This window comes from Protopterus annectens, chromosome 3.part0, assembly GCF_019279795.1.
Source record: "Protopterus annectens isolate FY-2018-M chromosome 3.part0, PAN1.0, whole genome shotgun sequence".
Taxonomy (NCBI): Eukaryota; Metazoa; Chordata; order Ceratodontiformes; family Protopteridae; genus Protopterus; species Protopterus annectens.
The window spans coordinates 1,108,351,020-1,108,374,824 of record NC_056731.1 but is presented as its reverse complement, the minus strand read 5'-3'; the positions used below and the strand labels follow the sequence as shown (position 1 = coordinate 1,108,374,824).

General features: G+C 45.1%; 1 protein-coding gene across 3 annotated transcripts in view; it reads right to left on the bottom strand.

Moving 5' to 3' along the window:
- LOC122796673 (serine/threonine-protein kinase WNK2-like) overlaps positions 1 to 23,805 on the bottom strand; it is a 745,557-nt gene that overhangs the window by 679,796 nt on the left and 41,956 nt on the right. The gene's annotated exons all lie outside the window — the stretch shown is intronic.

The following is a 23,805-nucleotide window of genomic DNA, read 5'->3' as shown; positions in this document are numbered from 1 at the left end:
ACCTGTCTGGCTTGACTGGAGCTGGAGGTAAAGAATCTGGGTTAAGGCATGCCTCCGAATACACATCTAGAATGTCTAAGACAGGAGGTATAGCCAGAGGCCTATGCTGAGGGAGCAAAAGGAAGTCCCTAAGCCTTTTCTTGGAGTCTGAGTACTCTTGGCCTTCCCAGTGGAAGTGTTCCCTCAAGGTATGTAAGATTTCCCCAAAAGAATAATCCTCGGGGGGGGGGGGGGGGACAGAGAGAATGGACTCCTCTGCATCAAAATCTTCGAAAGGGGAGTAAGAATGTTCCTGGTCTTCAGAATGTTCTGAAATAATGGAGGCCTGGTCCGAGGAGGGGGATTCTTCCTCCACTCTGGGCCTTTTGTCCGGGGGGGGGGGGGGGTTGGGAACCCCTGATGAGTAATCAAATCCTCAGCCATTTTGAGCATCTGTTTTTTTAGGCATGGGGCTTTGGGAAGGGCCCTGTGGAGCCTGTCTTTTAGTATGCATGGCTGCTTTAGACTTAGTGAAAGCCTTGATGGAAAAAGAAGAGGAAGGCCTGTAGACACCTTGAGAGGTGGCAGGTCTGTCTAAACTCTGAGTTTCACCGCCAAGAGTGGCTTCGGTATCTGTAGTCTGGGTTTGGGCCGAACAGCCTGCGACCTCGAGCACAGAAGACACCGCCAATGAAGTGTCGTCGGTAGTCAGGGGCTGCGTAGGCACCTCACTGAGAACCGGACCACCTGTAGTCGGCTTGGGCGTATGTATGTCGGTCCTTAAATTTGCATTTTTTAGTCAAAACTGGAGTCGGAGTATCCGACGACATAATGTAATTAAATTTTTTGCCAAGATAGTGTTGGGCGAACTCCGCCCGACGCTTAATAGTGCGTTTGTTGAATGTAGCACAAAAACGACAGGCCGAGACGTCGTGGTCTGGGCCTAAGCAAGGTATGCAGAGGGAATGAAAATCCTTATGCGGTATTTGCTTCCCACATGAAATGCAATTATTAACTTTGCCTGACATCGGTCTGAGGCAAGAAAAGTTTCCCCAATGGGGTACTTGGCTTTCAAGAAGACTTCGGTTGAAAAATATTCGTAATCTCAGGAGCTGGCCGACCGGCACTTGCGAACAGCTTCTGCTTCGAGCACCGCACAGCAAGAAAGACTGAAGAAAATGGCGTTGGCTGGTTCTTTTATACCCCTGTCGCACTGACGTCAGGGAAGAAGCGACGACATCCGACCTAGACTTTGGAATTCGGCCGACAGAGGACCCGGCTGACGGCAGGAAAACCCATCTGTTATGACTGCAGCTGTATGCACGATGAACATCTGCCTGTGTATGTCCAAAGAATGCAGAAGTCTCTCCCCTTTATTCTGTGGATTTGGATAAAAAGTTGGCAAGTGAATAGTTTGGTTTAGAGCTACACTTGATACCACCTTTGGCATAAAAGTAGGGTTTGTTCTTAAAGACACCCTGTCATGGTGGAAAATGATGAAAGGTTCCACTGCCATTAGTGCCTGTAATTCTGAAACTCTTCGTGCTAATGTTATTGCCAGGAGCAGAGCAGTTTTCCAAGAGACATATTTTAAGTCTGCTGTGTCAGCTGCCTCAGAAGGAGGTAAAGTTATTTTCCAACACGAACTTGAGGTCCCAAGTTGGAGTAAGTGCTCTACGGGGCGGTCTTATGTTTTTAGCCCCTCTGAGGTACTGTTTTAGCAAGGGATTAGAGAAAATTGGTGGAACTGTGTTGTAATGAGCAGAGATGGCAGAGGCGTGGATCTTGATGGATGAAAAGGAGAGGCCTTTGTCTAGCATCTCCGTTAAATATTGTAGTATCAGAGGAATATTTGGGACAAGAGGGTCAAGGCTGTGAGCCTGGTTCCAGGCACAGAATCTCTTCCATTTATCTGAATAGGCTTTCCTGGTGCTAGGCCTTCTGGCCTCCAGAATGACATCCATAACAGCTTTGGAGAGAGGCATTGCTTGCTTGACTAAGGAATCTTCCATGCAGCTAGGTTTAAAATCTTTAGCTGGCTGTAAAATATCAGATTGTTGTGCTGAGTCAGAAGATGTGGGATTTGAGGCAAAATCCAAGGTGGTCCTTGTGCTAAGTTCTTTAAGATTGGGTACCAGTGCTGGCGTGGCCAGTCTGGGGCAATCAGGATCATCTTTGGCTCTTCTTGCCTGGCTTTTATGAGTACCTTTGGAAGGAGAGGTAGTGGTGGGAAATCAAACTTGTAGATTTTTCCAGCTGAATGAGACGGCATCCACTTTCCATGCTTGTGGGTGGTAAGTCCTTGTGCAGAATTTCTGTAGCTGGCAGTTCATTGGGGATGCAAACAGATCTATGTCCGGGCTCCACCATTTTTGTGTTATCATTCTGAATATTGGTGGATTCAATTCCCATTTGTGGGGATCCATGATGTTTCCGCTTAAGTCATCTGCCAGTGTGTTTTCTCTCCTGGCAGGAATTGTGCTTGCAGATGAACTTGATGGGTTAGAGCAGTGTTCCACAAGGTCATGGCTTGTCTGCAGAGGGGATAAGAGTGAGTGCCCCCTTGCTTGTCTATGTACCACATAACTGTGGTGTTGTCTGTCTTTAGTAGTAGTTGTCCTGGATGCAGAAGGCCCTTGAAAGCTACAAGGGCATTTTGTACAGCTAGCATCTCTTTTTGATTGATGTGAAGATGCCTTTGTTCTGCGGGCCACTTGCCCTGAATACATTTTCCTGCCATGTGTGCTCCCCAGGCATAATCCGATGCATCTGTTGTCAGTGTTTGCCTGGCTGTGGGTTGAGTGAAAGGCTGTCCCTTGTTGAGGTGAAAAGCTTGAGCCCACCATCGAAACTCTTGTTGAAGGCAAGGAATTAGTGGTATTACTGTTTCCAAACTTTGACAGTGTTGAGACCAGACACTCTTTAGGTACCACTGTAGTTCTCATATGCAGTCTGGCATATGGAATTAGTAGTATGCAAGATGCCATGTAACCCAAGGCCTGCAGAATTTTTCTCGCAGGGAGTTGGGTCCTTGTTGCCATCAATTGAAAATATTGAGTCAGCTGTCCTTGCTTGTCTGGCGTGAGATAAGCCATCTGGGCCGTTGTATTCAAGCTGGCACCCAGGAATATTATCTCTTGTGAGGGCACTAGTTTTGATTTATTTTCGTTTACTGTGTACCCTAGGCAACTTAACAACTTTTTTACAAATGCCAGATGCTTTAGAAGAATGTCTTTGCTCTCTGCTTGAATCAGGCAGTCGTCCAGGTATGAATAAATTTGAATTCCTTTGTTTGCAAAATGCAATTACTGGTGCCAGGCACTTTGTGAAGACCCTGGGCACAGTAGATAAGCCAAAGGGCAGTGCAGAGAATTGGTAGTGCATTGAACCAGCTATGCATCCGAGGTATCTTCTGCAGTTTTGTCTGATAGGGACATGCAGGTATGCCTCCTTGAGGTCCAAAGTTACGAGCCAAGCTTTCTTGCCCAGCATGGGAAGAAGCTGCTGCAGTGTCAACATTTTGAATTTTGGAACATCCAGGTAAGTGTTTAGAGAAGAAAAATCCAGAATGGGCTTCCAGGCTTTGTCCTTTCTGGGAACCAGAAAGAGTCTTGAATAAAATCCTTATCCTTGCTCCTGAGGTGGTAACCTTTTGAATAGCTCTCATGTCCATGAGTGCTGTAATTTGTTGTTGAGCCTCTGCCCATTGATTTGGTGGCAGATTTGGCATTCCTTTTGGCAGTGTGAGAAAGTGGAACCTGTAACCTTGAGATACAATGTTAAGAACCCATTTGTCTTCGGTGATCATATGTCAATTGTGATAGAAAAGTGCCAGTTTTCCTCCCAAGGGGGCTGCCAAAGAGAGAACTGTTTGGCAGCTGTAGTGGGAAGTCATTGGGACTGTTTTTTTATATGGTTGGGGCCTGTCTTCCCCTTCTTTCTGGGTTGATGCACCCCATTGTCGAGGCCTGCAAGGACCTTGTGGTTGACCTCTACCTCTTGGACGTCTGTATCTGCCCGTTTGAGGTCCGTCTGTAATTGGAAAGGACCAATTCTTTGTTGGCCAATTTCTGCTAAATCGAGGAGGCTGAACCTGTTAAGAAATCCTTCACCGTTTGCATAGATTTTGCCTTATCCTCCATTTTCTTTAATACCTCTTCTGCATTAACTCCAAATAACACATCCTGCTGCAAAGGTACATCCAATAATTTTGCTTTAACATGATCTGGTAACGTATGTTTTTAACCAAGCATGTCTTCTAATGACAGAACCTTTAACTGCTGCTCTACAGGAGGCCTCTAAAGAATCAAAACCACATTGCAAAGTATGCGTTCTCACTTGTTCAGCTGCATGCAATAAATCCTGCATTTCCTTAAAATTAGGAGGATCTGTGTTTGGAAGCATTTTTTGTTTCAACTGAGACATCAAATATTGCTGATATTTTAGCATGTGAAACTGGCAATTTAAGGCCCTCATTGCTAAAGTTGCAGATGTATATACTTTCTTCCCCCATCTGTCTAATGCTCTGGAATCTGTCAGAGGGGACTGGATTCTTTGCTGATGAGGCCTTAACCTCTTTGGGGTCCTGAGAAACAGTTTCAGGGTCAGCAACAGGGCTTTTATAAAGAAATTTGAGAGAATCAGAGACTCTGTAGTATCTGTCTGGCTTAACTGGGGCTGGAGGTAAAGAATCAGGATTTAAGCTGGATTCAGTATACACATCATCCACAATATCCAACACTGGCAGAATAGCAAGGGGTCTGTGTTGAGGTAATAAAAGGAAGTCTGAGCCTTTTCTTGGATTCTGAATAATCCTGTCCCTCCCAATGGAAATGCTCCCTTATGGTATGTACAGTTTCCCCAAAGGAGTAGTCCTCAGGCGGAGAGGCTGATGGAACCGATTCCTCAGCAATAGAATCCTCATAAGGGGGGGGTAAAGAGTATCCTAGGTCGGAGGATGAATCTGAAGAGATGGATACCTGGTCGGATGAGTCAGTCTGCATCCTGTCTAGGTCTTTTATCAGGAGGGGGATGGGACCCCCTGATCAGAGTGATTAGGTCTTCGGCCATTTTGAGCATTTGTTTCTTAGGCATGGAGGCCTGTCCTGGTGAATGTTGAATTTGCTGCTTTGTTTTTAAAGGAGGTTTATACTTGGCAGAAAATTTAATGGTTAACTTGAGTAGGTCTGAAAACACCCTCTGAAGCTACGGGTTTGTTCAGCTACTCCGGATCGCTCTTAAGGGTTAGTTTCGGTAGGCTGAAAATATTGTGCGTCCGAAGGCCCAGTCATCTCCACGTGGGAGTCAGAGGCGGCCTGTGGTTCTAGAGAAGCAGTCGTCATGGGCTGCGAAGGCGCCTCGCTGAAAACCAGAGAACCGGCGACTGGCCTAGAAGAGGCTTCGTTGACAGTTTTGGGCCTCGGATGCCTGTCCTTGTCTTTGTGCTTTTTATGTATTCTGGTCGTCTATAGTTCCGACGGCATGGTGTAATTGAATTTTCTGCCAAAATAATGTCGGGCAAAATCAGACGTTTAATAGTGTGCTCGTTAAACCTAGCACAAAACCGACAACAAGTGACGTCGTGGTCTGGGCCTAGGCAAGGGATACAATAGGAATGGAAATCCTTATGAGGTATTTGCTTCCCACAAGAAATACAGTTATTAACTTTTACTGACATCGGTCTGAGGCAAGAAAAAGTTTCCCGAACGGGGTACTTAGCTTTGTAGAAGACTTCGGTTCTGGATTCGGAATGAAAATCTCAGGAGTCGGCCGACCGGCACTTGCGAACTGCTTTTGCTTCGGGCACTGCGCAGCAAGAAAGACTGAAGAAAATAGCATTGGCTGCATCTTACCCTGTCGCATTGACATCAGGGAAGAGGCGACAGCAACAGATGCCGGACCAAGACTTTGGAATTCAGGCCGACCTGGGAACCGCCTGACGGCAGGATAACCCAAGTGTAATGACTGCAGCAGTGTAACACGATGAACATCCACATTGCAAAGTATGTTTTCCAACTTGTTCAGCTGAATGTAATAAATCCTGCAAATCTTTATTTTCCACACAGTCAGAGATTAGCATCATTTTCTGTTTTAGTCCCATGATATGCTGTTGATATTTAAGCATATGAAATTGACAGTTTAAAGGCCTGATTGCGAAGGTTGCAGACGTGTAAACCTTCTTACCCAATCTATCCAGCACCCTGGAATCTCTATCAGAAGGGGTAGGATTTTTAGCAGTAGAGACCTTAATGCCCTTGGGACCCTGAGAAATGGTTTCAGGGTCAGCCTCAGGATTTTTGAAAAGGAATTTGTGGGAGTCAGGAACCCTGTAGTATCTGTCTAGCTTGCAAGGAGCCAGAGGCACAGAATCAGGAGTCATACTAGATTCTGAAAAAAACATAATCAACAATGTCTAGAACAGGAGGTACGGCCAAGGGCCTATGCTGAGGAAGAAGAAGAAAATCCCCAAGTCTCTTTTTAGATTCAGAGAAATCCTGACTTTCCCAGTGTAAGTGTTCCCTTAAGGTATGTAAAGTTTCCCCAAAGGAAAAATCCTCAGGGGGGATGCAGAAAGAATTGAATCTTCTGCATCAGAGTCCTCCTAAGTAGGAATAGACAAATCATGTTCATTAGAAGAGTCAGAAGAAATTGAATCTTCTGAACAGGATTCTAAGTCTTGCCTAGGCCTCTTAGGAGGGGGTTGGCTACCCCTGATCAGAATTAATTTGTTTTTTTTTTTTAGGCACAGGGGCCTGCACATGTGGCCCAGGCATCATTTTTTTAGACATAGATTTAGATTTTGGCCTTAGTTTTGAAGATGGCATCTGTCTAATGTACAAATCTGTAGGCCTGAAAACACCCTCAGAAGCCATTGCCTGCACAGCGGCTCCGGACCCATCTAAGGTACAGACATCCACGGGTTCCATAATTAAAGCATCTTGCGGCATACCGGACTCCGAATGCGTCTTAGTAGAGGCCTGCGAATCAGAAGTAGCGGGTTTCAGGGGCTGTGAAAGCGCCTCACTAAGTACCGGCGACTGGCTTAGAAGCGCAGTCGACGGTTTTGGACCTCTGTCTGTTTCTGTCTTTTTCTTTGCGGTTTTTTTTTTTTTTTTTTTTTTTTTTTAGGTATTCCGGTAGTCTGATTGCTAACTGACGACATTTCTGGATAGTTAAATCTTGAACCAAAATATTTTGAAGCAAAAATATACAGACGTTTAATCATGCGTTGATTAAATTTAGCACAAAACAGACATCAAGGGACGTTGTGGTCAGGGCCTATGCAAGGAATACAGTACAAATGAAAATCCTTATGAGGTATTTGCTTCCCACAAATAATGCAATTATTAACTTTTACTGACATCGGTAAGGAGCAAGAAAAAGTTTCCCCAATGGGGTACTTGGCTTTAAGTTGAAGACTTCGGTTCTGAAACTCAAAAACAAAAATTTCAGGAATCGGCAGACCGGCACTTGCGAACTGCTTCTGCTTCGGGCACCGTGCGGCAAGAAAGACTGATGTAATGGTGTTGGCTGCATGTTTTATACCCCTGACGTCATGGAAGAAGGGACAGCAACCGCCGCAGGACCCAAGACTTTGTTAATCAGGCCGACTGAGGGCAACCTGCCAGCAGATTACCCAAATGTAATGACTAACAGTGAAACATGAACATCTAAACTTGTCGAGGCCAAAAGGGGGCTATGAGGATCACTTTGCATTTCAACTGATGAGGTTTAAGAACTGTGGAATCACTAGAATGGGGGGATAAGCATAAAAAAGTCCTGTGGGCCAATAGTGAATCAGACCGTCCTTCGGTGACTCCCACTTTGGGGGAAATAGGGCAAAATAGCTGCTGCACTTGTTCGATGGAGAGGCAAAAAGGTAGCAGCATGGCTGGCCCCAGCGGCTGAAAATTTTGCCGCCACATCAGGATTGAGGGTACCACTCATGGGGCAGGAGAATACATCTGTTCATCTTGTCTGCAATCACGCTTGAGCTCCCCAGGATACGAGTTGCTATCAGAAAGCGGTTGGAAGCTATCACCCTCTACCACATCCTCATGGCCTCTCAACACAAGGGGTAGGACTTGGTTCCTGCTTGTTTGTTGATGTACCTGACTACTGACATATTGTCTGGCTGAATTGCAATCGTCCCAGAAGGAAGAACCGGATGGAATGCCTGCAACGCTAACAGCATTGCTCTCAGTTCTAGAACACTGATATGCAGGTTGGCCTCCAATGTGGACCATGTACTTTGGACGGTCTTTCCCTAAAAATGGCCCCCCACCTGATCAGGGAAGCATCCGTGGTCACAATGGCCTTCGGCTGAGGGGCCTGGAATGGGCGGCTCCAAAGTTTTGTGTCTGGCCTCATCCACCAAAGAAGGTCCTGCTTGCAGGAGTCAAGTTATCTGGATCTGGAAATAGAGGGCGATGATTCGGGAACCACTGAGAAAGAAGAAGCCACTGGAGAATTCACATGTGCAACTTGGCAAGAGGCACTATTAGGATTGAAGCGGTCATGGATCCTGGGGCCTGAAGAACCTCTCTCGCTGAGATTTTGTTTTGACAGAGTATCACCCAGAGCTGAAGCCTCAATCTCTGGAGTCTGTGAGCTGGAAGTGACACCAGACAGGATAGAGTGTTGAAGACTGCTCTGATGAATTCTATCTGCAAGGTAGGGACAAGGTTTGACTTCTCCCAGTGCACAGTTATCCCTAAAATTTCCACCAGAGAAAGTGTGCATTGTAAGGCTGTTACCAGGAGATGTTTGGTGGGAGCCAAATCATCCAAATATGGAAACACCCGGAATCCTTGCAGTCTCACGTGAGCTGTAACCACTGCCATGCACTTTCTGAACACTCTGGGGGCTGTAGAGAGACCGAACAGCAGGGCACAAAACTGATGATTGGCTCCTAGCCAGAAGCGAAGCAGACTCCTGGAGTGTTTGTCCATTTTGATGTGGTAATATGCATCCCGGAGATCTATCTAGCACATCCAAATCACCCTCCCTCAGAAAAGGGAGAATGAACTGAACCGTGACCATCCGAAATTTGATTTGGGCGACAGACTTGTTCAAGCTGCCGAGATCCAGAATAGTCTCCAGTCCCGTCTTTTTTGGCACCAAAAAGAATCCTGAGTAAAATCCGGATCCGCATTGGTCTGGTGGGACTGGTTGGATGACTCTCTTTGGCACTTTTTTTTCTTTCTGAAGCTGCCTCTTCCCTTTGACTGGGTGGAACATTGGGAAGATTTGTTGGAAGTTTTGGATAAATGAGGGGAATGGTGTAACCTCTGGTAATTATACTCTGCACCAAACGATTGTTGGTAATAAGAGTGCCAGGCAGCTTGGTGCAGGAGAAACGACCCCAGACTGCTTCCAAAGGGAAGCAATTGGGCAGCTCTTCAGGAGTGCTGGTAAGACTGCCCAGAGAAAGCGTCTCTGGAGCCTTGGTTACGTGGACCCCCTCTGCCTCTATAGGGGCGTCTTCCGGAATGGTTACCTGCTCTGCCTCTGTGGTTATTATCACCATGTGCAGCATGGAAAGGACCCTGAGATTTTTTTGTGCCACATCTTCCCACTCCTCTGGTTCCCAGAAAAGTCATGTCGAGGGTTGGAAAAATGTAGGCCTACGGCAGACAGGGTCTTGCCGCCCTGTTCGTGCCTGGCTAGCATGTCCTTCACTTTGAAACCAAAAAGGTAAAATGCTTCAATGGGAGCATTCAGAAAGGAAGACTAAGGAATTCGCAAGGTCACAAATGCACATCCAGGCATGACACCTCATAACTATGCCTGAACCTGTAGCTCTAGCCACCCCTTCGGTTTCATGTGAAAGCAACTTTATGGACGAGTTAGAGATGGATTCCAGGGTAGCAAGCTCCAAGGCAACTTTGTCCCATACCTCGTCAGACACCTGTCCTGCGAGTGTTCGGAGATAAAATTCTCTCTGGAGCCTCATAAAATGTGCCAAATAGTTCAGGGACCGAATGGCAAAGGTCACTGATGCAAAGACTCACTTCCTCAATCTGTCCACAGCCTGGGACTCCCTGCTGGGTGGATGGACAACAGGACTCTCTTCAGCCAGATCCTTTTTCGTGGCCGCGCCACCACCATAGCGTCAACTGGTAAAACTCTGGACCAATGTGGGTTCTCCTCAGGAGGGGAAAGAATTTTGTCAGGTCTCCAAGGGATCACCTCAATACAGTCAGGGTTCTTCCATGCTCATTGCACTATGAGCTGGACTAGCTCGTCGGCAGCCGGGGTCACCCAAGAGGTAGATGGTCGGGCATGGAAAGCCTGCAGGAACATGGACTCCTCAGAGGGAGGGTTGGAGGGCTTTCAGTCACACCTCTGCTTTAACATTTCAAGGAGGTCTCCGAAGGAGACATCAGGGGGTGACCGTGAGGGACCCTTTACCAGCATCATAACCAGTGCCTTCTGTTATGGACTCCTCAGGCGAGTCAACGTGCTTCCTCTTGCACAATCTCTTCCATGGGGGCTTCAGAGGAAGACTCTGAAGAGTGGATACCCTGAACAGGGGTTTCCTGCGGCTTCCCTGCCAGGTGTCCCAGGGAGGTGGTCCATGGCAGCTGTAGCTCAGGGGGAGAAAACTTGGATTACAGCATCAGCGGAATGCTTCCAGAAGAGTGACCTCTCCATCACACGGAAAGCAGGCCCACCCAAAGAGGGATGGGAGCCCAGAACTGGGAGTCACACCTCACTCCAAACCCACTCCCGAGGATGGAGCCTTAAGCCTGATTTGTGCAGATGAGGCTACTGGTACAGAGGACGGAACCGAAGGACCACACGGAACTGTGCCCCGAACAGAGGAGCCCACTGCCCAATCATGAAATTGAGGAAGGACCGGTTCGGCAGGAACAGAGGACCAAACGACAGACCTGGAGCCTCAGTGATGTCCACTACAGGTGCCGAGACTGAGGACGTCAGAGCAGAAGCCTTCGGAACCGGGATGGCCAAAGGAGGAGAATAGGATGGAGTCCGTGGAAAGGGCAACCCAAGTCCTGCTGGAGATTGGTCTTGGAAGGCGTGGGTATCCCCCAGGCTGCCAACAGCTGATGCACAACACACACCACATTAAGTTCTGAAAGGCTCCTGGTGGATCTAGTAGATACTCAGGATGGGGAGTCAGGTCGATCTAAGAATGGGCTATACACTTGACATAGGAATGGGCCTATGGACTGAGAGCATTGGGTCCGTGGTGCATGATCTGCTGCACTTGTCTCGAGTTTAGAGACAGGAAGTAGTGGGTTCAAATCCAGTCTTGTCGTAATAGAGCTCGATGCCAAAGGGGCACGCGAAGCTGAAACGGGAGGTTCAATCATCACTGCAGAGATATGCATCGAAGGCACGCACTGTGCTGTAATGGCCACAGGTGCCGAAGTCTTAGTAGGCGAGGTGAGATCTATAGTTACCGGAGGAGGTATCGGAGCCGGCGACAACGCTGGCACCGATATAGCAACAGTCGAAGTACTCTGAGCACACTATGATAGTGCCGAGGAGGCAGATTTATACTCAGAGGAAACTTTTAAATTTTAGGTTTCACAGATTTACCCTGGTCACCCGAAGGTAAAGAGGGAATGGAATGGGGCCGTTAACTTTCACAGGAGAGGTTGAGACCTCCATTGCAGAAAGGGCCTCTGAAAAGGGAGATTTAACCAGACCCTTCAGAATTAGTTTATTCTTGCACTCGTTCAGAGTGCGTTGGCTAAAACTTTGGCAAATCCCACAGGGAGGCTGCACTGAAAGGTGGGGCACCCCCAAACAAACACAATCATGAGAGTCACTATTAGATAGTTTACCATTACACGAGGTACAGTGCTTGAAACCCGACGTACCCTTCTTATACGACATCTTGAGAAGTAAACACAACAATTCAAAACTTCAGAGAAAGGCAAACTATTTTCATAAGTCATAAAAAAGATTTAAATACAGCAGAATATATCAACAAAACCAATATCAAGCACACCAACTACACTAGCAACAACGGGAGGAAGGAATGCCAGCGATGGTATTCAAGGAATACCACAAGTGTCGAGAGAAAGGGCCATACCAGCAATGGTACTTAAAAAAGGTTATCAATGGGTAGAGAGAGAATGAAAAACATCTAGAACCACTATAATTTGACAGGAAAAAGACCCAACTCACAAACATTAAGAAACAAACATTTTTTCCACACAAAATATCAAAAAAGTTTCCACCTAGCTGAGAGCTCAGCTGAAACTCAGCTTTACGGTTACACGGCAAACAAGATCTGAGGTAACAAGGAGAAGGGCATTGTGGGTAGAAGCTTAGCTCGAGAGTTTTTGGCTGGCGCGAGCTTGGTAATAGGCCGACTCGGTCCCAAGGGCTCGGAACCAAACTCCGTGATGAATGGAAAGATTAACAACATCAGATCAAATTTTTCCAAGGGACCATTACAAGAAAAACATTCTCAGATTCAGAATAAGTCATCCGAGGAGAAAATATAGTTGTTGTTGTTCCCTTAGAATCATTTCACTGTTCATTGTACTGGGGATCTTTAGAAAAAGAATTCCTTTTTTTCTTTTACCAGTAAAATCAGAATCAGAGGTGTCAAGACCCTGAACCAAGACCAATAAAATCATTCCAATCTAAAGTAGCTGAAACAAGGGAAGATGAAGGTTTAAATTTCTAAGGAAATTCCTGTTAAGAAGCAGACAGACTCTTATTAGGCAGATCACCTTGGGAAACAGGTATCCCAGTTCAGTTAGGCAGAGAGGAATTCTCCGCTCCTTCCTCTGAGAATGGCAATAGTCTCTCTTCACTGGCCACTAATGTTGTCTAACCCCCAAGTCCACAATGGCTGAAGGGACTACACCAGAGGAAACAAAGAGGAGTGGTCTAACAACGAGAAATGGCCACAGCAGTCACCTACCTGTGGCTGAGGCAAATTCGTAGCTTACTGAAGGGTAAAGGTTGTCTGGAAATTGTCTTCTTATGGCTGGAGAGAGGAAGAACGAAGGAACTGTTCAGTTGTTCCAAGGTAAAGCCAATAATAAAGCCCAATGTCTGGGTATCACTGACAGACATAATCAAGAAGATATTAAATTATAAAATACGGTAGTGATTTCCACAAAAAACTCAGTGAAAAACACAGCATACACTTATCGCAGTCCCCCAAAACAGTTTTCCAAAAGTTTTACCATAAAAAATAAACTACTTTTAACAAGTTTTTACATCAAAGTAAAAAGCACCACCAGAAGTTTTGACTGAAATGAAACACTGCTTCACAGTCCCATAAAACCCCTGGCAACAAAATATATTTCACAGAAAAAAAGTACAATTTCGGTCTCAAAACATAATGTGGAACTTCTCTACCTAGCAATGGAGAAATGCTAGCTGACAGTTGACCTTCTAAATCACACAACAGGAGTGCTCTTTGGTGACAGGAAAGCTCTGGGCTTGGAGTCCAAACCAGTGACTTTCTGCTTGAGCAGTCAACGGTCTAGGCACGTGGAAGTGCCCTTAAGCTTTGGATGTTGGCCAGCTGCTGCATACTGTGCAGGATGTAATCTGTACAGCTATGGCTACTGTAACAGTGAAAAAGTGATCAAAAGATTGAGATTCTGGGGTCACTCAACCGAGGCACTATATGAAGTTCTTCAGCAAACAGTAAAGCATGTGGTACCTTGAGCATCCTACTACTGATCAATTCAGCAATACCAATTTGATACATTTCTAATGACACAATTCCCAAGTATTCAATGTTTACTCTTGCTTGTAGATTTTCATTTTGTTAATAAAGCATTTTAGCACTGTGTGGAGTTTCTCCTTTCCCCCACTATTGTGTATCCATGGAACTACAAAAAGTACATACATGATTTGAGGAACTTTACTTTGAAGTTCCTCTGTCCCTCATTTGCAGTCACTGAAGTTTTTGTAAGCCTGGCTGTGGAGAGCTAGGTTTGACATTTTCACTTCTCACAGGTATCTTCACAGTACATGAAAGAAAGGCCAAGGTACCAGATGTGAGTCGATCAAGGTCATTTGTAGTGTCATGGCTCCAGTGACTGAAGAGTCACTAGGTGTAAGAATCACAGATGGGTGGGAACGAACCCAAGACAACTGTTAACAGAAGTCATAGGCACACACTGGACCATGTTGTTGTAACTAGATGAACAAAATACAACTATCTAAAACAAAGAAAACCTACACAAGCAATTTCTTTCCCAAAAACGAAGGAAGTTAAAAACATCTTGCAGAGTGCCCCTCCTACCATCACCTCTATTTGTAATAGTTTCCACTGTACACTGAACTTATTCTGCATTTCATTTTTCATTACTACACACTGATCTGCAGACTGCACACAGTGCTGTTCTGGTTTAATGGTTAAAACTATGAAGCTACAGTACAAATAATTTAATATTTGTATTTGTGTTCTGCTCCAGACTCCTCTCACATCCAAACAAAATACTGAATTAGGTGCCTTTGAAAAGGATGCACCTGCGTCTGTGGTCTACATAAACACAATACATTTTAGCTTGTTGAAATGTTTATTTCTTAAAACAGTGCATCATTTTAAAATCTGGGATCAAATGAAAGAAAAAAAATAGTGACTACAGAAATGCTTAAACAAGAAAATGAAGGTCATAGCTAGAGGACCCGAATCTAGAGATAGTAGTATTGCAAGCTCTTGGTTAGTGTTAAGATTAAACAGTAATATAATTGCATTTGACTATAAAGTATAAGGCATGTTCATTTAATACTAGATTCATATTGTGAGGCTAAGACTGCTGAATTATGAACAAGTCTGCAAATGAAATGGTGTACTTAATATTCTCGGACACTCGCGTTAGTATGCAACAGTCATAACAGCATTTTGTAACAGTCATGTACTTACCATAATGACATCTGTTCAGAGTGTTCCAGACGTTATCCTTATTCTAACAATCTTGCATCAAATACTGTGGCTTCTCTGTAGTTGCCCTGTTGAAGTTATTCACACAGCTGGACACCTCTCACAAGCAGCGACAAGTGCATCTGCCTTCAAAGCTTTCTATATACTAAACTTTTATATACTGTTGCAACTCCTACTTAATTGCTTCCTTGCACTAGGTGCCATATGACATCTGTGTTTACTTCTGCTCTGTGTACCAGTCTCCCCATTTAAATTTGTACTCTGACATTTTTCTTACACACATTGAAAGGGTAGCCCTAGTTTAGAACAAACAGTTTTGATTGGTGCAAGGTTGTCCATAACTACAACACTACACTGGTACCAGTTCGAGTTGCAAAACTATTTTACACATTGATTTACACACCACAAAATTACATTTTATGGGAGTGCCTCAACCCTTGCAAAATTATTTCAGGCATTTAAGTGCGGGTATGCAAGGTTGTGTAACTACATCAACACTTATTACATTAGTAACTGCTCATTACTTCTGCTGGCTGCTTGATACAGCAGACAGTTGCTGGACACACTGTGGTCAGGGTATTTTAGTAATACCAGTTGAGCCTTTAGACTCAGAATTACTTAGTTTGGTAGTTCTAAGGATCACATTTACATGTATTTATTTTTTTCATAAAAAGGAATTGCTTATTTTTGACTGTTGTTTCCACAACTCCGCCTTGGTCAGCTGCTGTGCTCAGGTGCACACTTACTGACTGGTTGCCTACTCTGCTCATCTAACACCTCTATTAGCCATCCATTTATACTCAACTTCATCTAGAACTTACCGAGCACTTTTACCAAATTCCTTAACTATCTTCATTCTTTGAGGCCTGTTGACTGGCTTAGAAGATACTTTTCAGCCACAGGCCAGGCAAAAGGGGAACACAACACACATCTTATGTTTAATTCTGGTGGCTGCCAAAAAGCAATAACTAGAAAATGAAAATCAAGGTCTACACTAACCATACCCAAAATAGTGAACATTGTAGCAGACACAAAAGAACAGGAAATGGGATATTTAGAAAAGGGTAGGAGTAACTTGCATAGAAAAAATGGAAACTTTGCGAACAATACATGCACAGAAATGGTTTGGAAGAGGAATGAGGTTTAAGAGAAGGCAGGGATTGACTGATTACATAATGTTGGTTTGATTATAGTGTATAGAACAATATACATGATGTATGCTGTTGTTAAATGTGAACTTGTTTATATGGTCTGATTACTTTTATATAAATGTTAGTTTGCCTGTCTCAAGTGATAATTCAATACTTTTTTTTTTTTTTTTTTTTTATTTATTATAAAATATTTATAGTCTCCTACTTAAAAAAAAAAAAAGAAGTTATGTACTCACCATAACGTTTCATGTTTGTAGTCCATCTCACCCTTCACTCTTACATATGGGTTCAGAGCTGATCCTCGGCTCCGACAGCCTATTACAAAGCTCAAAGTCTCTTAGTTGGCTCGTGGCTAGGTAGGTATCCCATAGTGCACTAGTACAACCCCCAGATCTTGTTTGCTGCTAAACCATAGATAGACAAAAGACAAAAAACTAAGATAATCCAGAAAGAACAATAATGAAAGGTCTCCACCCTACCAAAGTAGCACTATCCTGTCTCCAGATCATTTCAGGATGGGGGTAGGTGGGTGGGTTTGTAATAATGAAGGGCGAGATGGACTACAAACCTGGAACATTATGGTGAGTACATAACTTCTTTATATTCTGTAGTCCTATCTCGCCTTCATTCTTACATATGGGACAGCGTCCCTACCACCTTATTCCTGGGTGGCTCATGGGAAAATACTCCTGAATACTGTGGAACCAAAGGAGGCTCTACCCCTTGACATTAGGTCCAATTTGTAATGGGTGATAAAGGTATGAGGTGTAGCCCAAGTTGCTGCTGCACAAATACTGTCAATTGGAGCTCTGGCTTCGAAGGCAGCAGATGTAGACTGTGATCATGTAGAATGAGCCTTAATCTTGAACGGTAGAGTCTTTCCATTGGAGTAAATGAAAGAAATACAGCTCTAAATCCAGTTTGACAGAGTCACCTTAGAGACTGGCAGACCTAGTCTAGAATCCGAAAAGGATACGAACAATTGGTCTGACTGAGTTCCTCAGTCCTGTGGAGGTAAAGTCGTAACTGCCTGTGATCATCTAACTGGTGAAATTTGTATTCTGCTGCATTAGAACGATTAGGGAAAAACATCTGTAATTCTATAGTTTGATTCAAATTAGAGTGAGAGCAAACTTTAGGGATAAAGGGAGGATTTGTACGAAGAGAAACTCTGGTCTTTGTGGAAAATCAAGTAAGGAGGCTTTATAGATGGTGCTTGTAACTCTCATACTAGCCTAGCTGATGTTATGGCTACTAGAAACAAAGTCGTCCAAGACAGAAATTTCAGTAGGCACGAATGAGCAGGTTCAAAAGGCGGTGAAGTTAACTTGGACAGGACAAAGTTCAGATCTCAGGAAGCTACCAGTTCCTGAAGGGGGGGGGGGGTCTCAGCAAGGTAGCACCTTTAAGGAAGGTTTTACACAATCTATGTGACATCAGGTTAGACTCATGTTGACCCAAATGAAAATTAGATATCGCTGCCAATTGAACCTTAATTGTGGCAGCAGCAGACCCCTGATGAAAGAGTTCAGACAAGAATTCTAAAACCATTGGGATGGATACAGTGCAAGGATCTACATTCATTTCTTCAGCCCAGATGGAAAAACCTTCTCCATTTGCTAGTGTATAACTTCCTAGTGGAAGATTTATGCGAAGAAGTGAGGATGTGCATCACAGCAGGTGAAAAATCATGAAGCCTGACTAGGGATAGAATTGGAGCAGCCACGCTGTCAAGTTGAGGGTGTGGAGGTAGGGGTGAAGGGAGCCTGACATGCATGTCAAGAAGTCTGGCACTGGGTCCAGAGTCCATGGATCGTCTAGTAGATGAGGCCCAAGAAAGGGGAACCAACTCTAATGAGGCCAGTAAGGAGTGAAGAGAATCATTTTGCTTCCCAACAGCTTCGCTTTCTGAATTACCTTGGATAAGAGAGGAAATGGCGGGAAAGCATAAGAGAGTCCCAGGGACCAATCGTGAACAAGTGCATCTCTCGGTGACTCCCCCGGAGGGGGGATAAGGCAAAAGTAGCTGCTGCATTTGGAGTTGATCGGACTGGTGAAGAGATTGCAGCAAGGCCATTCCCCATTTGCAGATAATCTGTTCCGCTATTTCCGGATTCAATGACCACTCGTGAGGCATCAAGATTGCCCTGCTGAGTTTGTCGGCTATCACATTGGTTGTCCCTGGGATGTGCATTGCCACCAGAAAGCACTGGGAAGATATCAAACACGAATAGCCTCTCAACAAAGGGGGTAAGATCTGGTTCCATCTTGTTTGTCGAGATACCCATACCACTGACATGTTGTCTGATTGGATTGCTATCTTCCCTAGAGGAAGAGAGTCGTGAAATGCTTGCAATGCTAGAAGCACTGCCCTCATCTCCAGGACATTGATGCAGGTGGGCCTCGTGATCTTGCCATGAGCCTTGGACAGTCCTGCCTAGATAATGCCCCACTCACCCTGTGAGGCATTAATGGTCACAGTAGCAACAGGTTGGCGAGGAAGGAATGGGGTGCCTGTTAGTTGTCGGGTTGAATCCACCAAAGGAGGTTCTTTTTGCAAGATTCTGTTATGACAATGTGGTGAAATAGAGGCAGTTGATGAAAGCACCACTGGGACGATAGAAGCCACTGGAGGAATCGCATATGTAATCTGGCAAGAGGGACCAACATGGTGGAAGCCATGGTCCCCAAGAGTTTCAGCACAGTCTTTGCCTTGACTTTCTGCAGGGGAAATAGACAGAGAATTTGTTGTCTGAGGTTCTGCACTCTTTCTGCAGGTAGACGAGCTAACATGGGGACCGTGTCTATTTCTGTGTCTATAAAAATAAATTGGGGAAAAGTCTGCCTCATTGCCCTCTCAATTTATTGTAATCCCCAACTGGGAACAAAGTTGGATAGTGGAATCTCTGGTTTGTAGGAGTAGATGCCTGGTGGAGGCAGTCAGGAGCCAGTTGTCCAGATACGGAAACACTTGGAATCCTAGACGTCTCAGGTGAGCTGCCACTACCGCCATACATTTGGTGAACACCATTTTTATATAGTAGTATGCATCTTGGAGGTCCATGGAGCACATCCAATGGTCTTTTCCTAACAGAGGGAGTATAGACTGCAGTGTTACCATCCAGAACTTGGTCTTCTTTATGGATTCGTTTAGTTTGCGGAGGTCCAAGATGGGCCTCCAATCTCCTGTACGTTTTGGCACTAAAGAATTTGGAGCAAGTTCCGAATCCTATCTGGTCTGCGGGGACAGTTTGGATGACTCTGTTTGCGAGCAACATTTTCATTTCTACAGTTGCTTGATCCCTGTGATTAGGTGGAACATTTGGGATCTTCTTGGAAGTGTGAGGTGGAAGAAAAAAGGGTATGGAGTAACCTCTGGTGATTATTCTTTGTACCCATTTGTCTTGTGGGATGTTTAGTCAGGCTTCTGGATATAAAGAAATGCGACCCCTGACTGGCTCCAGAGAAGCACAGCTGGGCCCCACATCAGGAGCGCTGATACAGATTGGCCTTGAAACAAATCATGGCCTCCCTGGTTTTGCGGGCTGCCCCTGCCTCTAGGGCGTCTACCATTAGCTCCTCCTCCTCTGCCTCTGAAGGAGAAGTCACCCTGTGCATCCGGGAAAAATCTCTGGGACTTCTTGAACCACATCTTACTACCTCTCTGACCCTTAGGATATGGTCTAGAGGGGACGGTAAAACATACTCCCACGGCACAGAGTTTTCCCTTCTTGTCTGCACCTGGTGAGTGTATCTTTTACCTTAGGTCCAAACAATGAAGAACCGTCAAAGGGGGCGCTGGTAAAGGTAGACTTGAACGGCTCCGCAAAATTAAGTAAGCGCATCCAGGAGTGTCTACTAAGGGAAACTCCTGAACCCGCTGCCTTGCTCGCTCTGTTGGCTGCATAAGAGATCAGCCTCATGGAGGAGATCATAATGGAATTTAAGGTGGTCAACGGAGCAGACACCTTCTCAGGGACTCCTTCAGTAGATGTACCTTGAAGAGCATCTCCTAACTCCTTAAGACCTCTTTGAAGCCTCGTAAAAGGTGTTAGATAGTTCAGCGATCGGAGAGTGAAGGCTGCTGAAGAAAAGCTATGCTTCCTGCATCTGTCCATCATTCAAGATTCCTTATTCGACAGCTGAAGTCTCCGCTAACTCCTTAGTGGCCGTGCCACCACCATGGCATCTACAGGCACACGCTTGGACAAAAACTCTCGCTTTGGGGGCAGACAGAAATTTATTGGGTCTTCTGGGAACTGGCTCCACGGCATCAAGAGTCTCCCACACCTTCTGACTAATGAGATAGTACAGTTGTGTACACTTACCATAAATGTAGATGTTTGAGTGTATTCACTGTTGCAGTCATTACCATTTGGGTAACCCTGCTGGCAGGTTGCCCTCAGTTGGCCTGAATTCCAAAGTCTTGGGTCCTGCATTAGCTGCTGTCACCCCTTCCCTGATGTCGGGTCATCAGGGGTATATAAAAGAAGCAGCCAACGCCATTTTCTTTAGTTTTTTCTTGCCCCAGACCAACATGCACCAGTATAAACTTTACCTTCATCTAGAAGCAAATACACCACATAGGTTCCAACAGAAGAAAAGGGGGATGGAGGGTGGGTAACCTGGACTGCAACAGTGAATACACTCTAACATCTACATTTATGGTAAGTGTACACAACTGTACTATGTTCTTCATATTTCACTGTTGCAGTCATTACATTTGGGTAGAGTCCCAAAGCTATAGGTTGGGAGGCTGGAGCTAAACAGCATTAGGAGCGGCTATGAGGCCCTGCAGAACTGCAGTGGCAAAGCCTGCCCCGGATTTAGAGTAGAGTGGCAGATGATGGTGCTTTGTAAAGGTGTGCACTGAGCTCCAAGTAGCAGCCTCTAAAGTGTCCTTGGTAGGTACTCCCCTGAGAAAGGCTGCTGAACTGGCTGCAACTCTGGTTGAATGTGGCCTAATGCCCTTAAGCACTGGCTTGCCATGGTGTACATAGCAGGAACGAATGCAGTGGCCTATCCACTTTGAAACAGTCTGCTTTGAGATGGCCTTTCCTTGTGATCCTGCAGCATATGTCACTAGTAATTGCTCTGTCTTTCTGAACACTTTGGTTCCGTCCAAGTAGAATCCAAGCTGTCCGTGTACATCCAAAGAATGCAGAATTCTCTCCCCCTTGTTCTGTGGATTTGGATAAAGTTGGCAGGTGAATAGTTTGGTTAAGAGCCAAACTGGACACCACCTTAGGCATAAATGTTGGGTTTGTCCTCAGAGACCCCCTGTCTGGATAAAAAAAATGACAAAAGGTTCTACAGCCATGAGTGCCTGCAGCTTTGAAACTCATCTTGCAGAAGTTATTGCTAGGGGCAGAGCTGTTTTCCAAGATAAAACTTTACATCAGCAGTAGCAGCTGGCTCAAAAGGAGGCAGGGTGAGTTTTTCCAAGACATAGTTGAGGTCCCATGCAGGCATTGGTGACCTCCTTGGAGGCCTTAAATTTTTTGACCCCCTGAGGTACCGCTTTAATAAGAGAGGACAAAAAAAAGATTGCCATTTCGGCTCATTACAATGCAGAGCGACCAGAGGCATGAATTTTAATATATGAAAAAGATAGGCCTTTGTCCAGCATCTCAGTTAAGCATTGCAAAATCTGAGGAATATTTGGCACAGCTGTATCAGTTCCTTGTGCCTGGTTCCAAGAACAGAATCTCTTCCATTTTCCAGCATAAGATTTTCTAGTACTAGGCCTTCTGGCTTCCAAAATTACATCCATCACAGCTTTACTGAGAGGTGCGTTTTGTAAGACTACATTATCCGCCATGCTGCCAGGTTTAAAGTTCTGAGTTGGCTGTGCAGGATCTGATTGTTTTGCTGGGACAGTAGATGAGGTATTTGAGGTAAGGTCCAAGCTGGGCACTGAGACAAGTTCCTTAGTATTGGATACCAGTACTGGCGGGGCCTGTCTGGGGCAATCAGTATCATCTTTGGCTTCTCTTGTCTGAACTTTAGGAGTACCTTGGGGAGGAGAGGCAGAGGGGGAAAGGCATAATATTGATAGGGCATCCACGTTCCATGTTTGTCTGTGATAAATCCTTGTGCAGAATCTTTTTAGTTGGTAGTTGTGAGTGGAGGCAAATAGACCTATGTCCGGGCATCCCCATTTCCTTTTTGAAGACTTGTGGATCCAGCTGCCACTCGTGGGGATCCATGAGGTTTCTGCTTAGTTCGTCTGCCAGAGTATTTTTCCTTCCTGGCAGGAATTGTGCCTGCAGCTGTACTTGGTAAGTCAATGATGTGTCCCACATGGCTAGTCTGAAAATGGGGCAAGAATGTGTGCCCCCCTGCTTGTTTATATACCACATGACCATGGTGTTGTCTTGTCTTTATCAGTAATTGTCCTGGATGAAGTAGGTCCTTGAAGGCTGTCAGGGCATTTTGAACAGCTAGCATCTCTTTTTGATTGATATGTAGATGCATTTGGTTTGAAGTCTATGTGCCCTGAATGCATCTGCCTGCCATGTGGGCCCCCCAGGCATAATCTGAAGCATCCGTTGTTAGTGTCTGCCTGGCTGGGTGTAATGTGAATGGCTGTCCCTTGTTTTGGTGACAAGCCTTTGCCCATCGAAACTCCTGTTGCAGGCAGGGAATGAGAGTAATCATAGTTTCCAGGCTGTGGCAATGTTGAGTCCAAACACTTTTTAGGTACCATTGAAGTTTCCTCATATGCAGTCTTGCATATGGAATTAGTAGGATGCAGGATGCCATGAAGTCCAAAGCCTGCAGAACTTTTCTTGCAGATAACTGGGCCTTTCTTGCCAACATTTTGAAATAGGTAGTCAGTTGCCTTTGTCTGGCATGAGATAAGCCATCTGGGCAGTTGTATTTAAGCTTGCCTACCCAGGAATATTATCTCTAGAGAGGGTAGTAGTTTTGATTTATTTTCGTTGACTGTGTACCCTAGGCATGTTAAAAGGCTTTTCACAAACGCCAGATGCTGTAGAAGAATGTCCTTGTTCTCTGCTTGAATTAGACAGTCGTCCAAGTAAGGATACATCTGTATTCCTCTGTCTGCAGAATGCAATTACTGGTGCCAGGCACTTTGTAAAGACCCTGGGCGCAGTAGATAAGCCAAAGAGCAGTGCAGAGAATTGGTAATGCATTGAGCCAGCCTTGAATCTGAGGTATCTTTGGCATATTTGTCTGATTGGGACATGCAGGTATGCCTCTTTTAGGTCTGAAGTCACAAGCCAAGCTTCTTGCCCAACATGGGCAGAAGCTGCTGCAAAGTCAACATCTTGAATTTTGGTATATCCAGGAATGTGTTCAGAATAGATAGGTCCAGTATTGGCCTTCAGGCCTTGTCCTTTCTGGGTACCAAGAACAGTCGAGTAAAATCCTTGTCCCTGCTCTTGCTCTGGAACTTGTTGAATGGCCCCCATGTCCATGAGGGATGAGACTTGATTTGTGCCTCTGCCCTTTGATTTTTTGGCAGATCTGGCCAGCCGTTTGCCTTTGGCAGAGTATGGAAATGGAACTTGTTGCCCTGTGACATATTTAGAACCCACTTGTTACCCTGTGACATGATATTTAGAACCCACTTGTCCTGGGTTATAATGTGCCAATTTTTGAGAAAAAGTGTTAATTTTCCCCCTAAGGGTGCTGCCAGGAGATAAGTGCTTGGTGCAGGCAGGGGGAAGTCCTTGCGACCGTTTCCTGTATGGTTGTGATTTGTCTTCTCCAATTTTGGAGGTAGAAGCACCCCATTGCTTTGACCTGTATGAA